Source organism: Octopus bimaculoides, chromosome 14 (genome assembly GCF_001194135.2).
Source record: "Octopus bimaculoides isolate UCB-OBI-ISO-001 chromosome 14, ASM119413v2, whole genome shotgun sequence".
In the NCBI taxonomy this organism is placed as follows: domain Eukaryota; kingdom Metazoa; phylum Mollusca; class Cephalopoda; order Octopoda; family Octopodidae; genus Octopus; species Octopus bimaculoides.
Window position 1 is genome coordinate 59,326,387 of NC_068994.1, and position 2,548 is coordinate 59,328,934.

General features: G+C 38.2%; 1 protein-coding gene across 4 annotated transcripts in view; it reads right to left on the reverse strand.

Moving 5' to 3' along the window:
- Positions 1 to 1,584, reverse strand: part of LOC106878015 (uncharacterized protein C2orf42) — a 12,416-nt gene extending 10,832 nt beyond the window's left edge. For all 4 annotated transcript variants that reach the window (XM_052972885.1, XM_014927094.2, XM_052972882.1 and 1 more), the window contains exon 1: positions 1,485 to 1,584. The gene's annotated coding sequence lies outside the window, so the exon portion shown is untranslated. The remainder of the gene's footprint in view (positions 1 to 1,484) is intronic.
- Positions 1,585 to 2,548: the final 964 nt, after the last annotated feature.

Genomic DNA, 2,548 nt, shown 5'->3' on the forward strand with positions numbered 1-2,548 from the left:
GGCACATAAAAGACACCATTTCGAGCGTGGCCGTTTTCGTGCGGGTGACACGTAAAAGCACCCACTACACTCTGAGTGGTTGGCGTTAGGAAGGGCATCCAGCTGTAGAAACTCTGCCAAATTAGACTGGAGCCTGGTGTTGCCATCCGGTTTCACCAGTCCTCAGTCAAATCGTCCAACCCATGCTAGCATGGAAAGCGGACGTTAAACGATGATGATGATGATGATAACATTAGGGATAAGACACAAGTAGGAAAAATATCAATCTCCACAAGACACCAAAGTAGACTGGATTGGATTGAAACTTGGTTTCAGACGACTTTCAATAAGGTTGATTATCATGTGCCACGTAAAAAGCACTGGTGTTCGTGCAAAGAAAAATGCACTGGCGGTGCTGGTGCCACATAAAAAGCACCCAGTACACTGAAACCTGGTGCAGCTCCTATCAAACCGACTGACAGCATGAAAAAAACAGACGTTAAATGATCATCATTAGCTCCTCATAGTTCTAGATGCTGCAAGGTTAGGATACATTGCCAGCTTCCATTTGACATCGCTTTTCCTATTATGAATAATTAAAAACACAACGTTAGGTGTTCTTCAACTTGAGTAAAGGCTTCAGTCTTTTGTTACTTCAAGCAGACGAAATTATAAATACCACCAGGAAGACAGAAAACGACACTGATAGTGATTGAAGTAAAATCATGAAATAAGGGACTGCAATTATGTTAAAAATTTGGAACCTTAATAATAAACTGCATTTCACCACGTGTCAAGAAGTAATTGTTGTTTTCCAGCCCCGCCATCTCTACATGTGCTTTGAAAGCAACCAACAACAACAAAAAAGAAACTGATGAGATCATTGTCAGCTTCAATAAACAATCGATAGAAAATTAACGATTAACATTCGTCGTAATTTATATATTGATTTCAATACGTTGTACAAGCAATAAACTAAAAACGTGATTGCTAATTATTGTGGCAGGTGAAACCAAACTCGTTAACTCTCTGTTGTTATTAATTATTGAAAACCGAAGCCAACCTGTCTGTTATGTTTGAAATTAAATGTACACAAGAGGAAACTGAAAATAGGAGCTATTGGGATGTCTTTAAGAAATAGATGAAACAATTCATCTCAAGAAGATTCTAACTTGAGACATTTTAGGAGATTTAGACATCAAAACATTCAATGTTAGAAGACGACTGGTGACGGAGGAAAGAAAGCATAATCAAAAAGCTCTCCATTAGCCTTGGACTGAAACACAAAAGTATTAATTAAACTGTAATTACTGGCAGGATGAGGGAGATTTTTTAGAATTATTATTAAATAAAATATTCAGGAGGAAGGAAGGGAAAAAAATAACAGAACGCTGATATTGGAGATTAATAGGAGGTAATAATGGAGAAATATTTAAGACGGATGTTGTGGAATTGGTTAAACGAAGACAAGAAATTACAGTGGAAGATCTAAAAGACATAGTTACCTGTTTAATAATTGCTAAACCATGTTCGAATGATTATAATTGTTTGTATTGAGGAGAGAAACAAATACAGACGGACATGTTGGAAATTTATCTAAAAAACGAAAAGTAGGCGATTGTTGATTGGCTGAATTTAACCACATGATATTAACTTTTATTTCATTGGTTAAACACAAAGACTCGTACACATACACAAACACATACATACATAGACACGCATACACATACACGCATGCACACATATACACACACACACACACACATGTAATCAGACTCAATAACTAATGCTTTCATATTCACCTCTCCTATTTGCTCTCTTCCCCTCACCCCCACCTCTATCTATGCAGTTATTTGGTTATCGACTAGACAAGAATAATAATGATACCCATCAGGAGTCCCTACTGCATGAAATCTTAACAGTAAGGCTGGCACACTTGATGTACTAACACCAAGAAATTTTACTTCATTAAATTTCATTCTTGTTGTTGTTGTTGATGATGATGATGATGGTGATGGTGGTGGTGGTGATGGTGATGGTGATGATGATGATTATTATTATTATTATTATTATTTCTACTAAAGGCACAAGGCCTGGAATTTGGTGGGGAGAGGGCAAGTCGAATACACCAACCTCAGTGCTCCACTGGGACTTATTTCATTGACCTCGAAAGGATGAAAGGCAGCGTTGACTTCACCATAATTTGAACTCAGAATGTAGCGACTGGTGAAATACTGCCGAGCATTTTATCTAGCATACTAACGATTCTACCAGCTTGCCACCTTGCCCCAGCAAAACATTAAAATTATATATATATATATATATATATATAGTAAGTTTTATGTGTACCTTTCCTTCATTGGACACTAAACTCCGCTTGCGAAGACCTGTTGAGGCAAGTGAAATCGAAACTGAACTAAATTCGATAACTGGCACCCATGCCAACGTCGTCTCCTTCATTGGATACGAAACTCAGCTTGCGAAGACTTATTGGGGCAAGCGAAAGCGAAATCGGGATGATACCTGTGCCCAGCGTCGCCTTTCTGGCACTTGTGCCCGCAGCATGTGT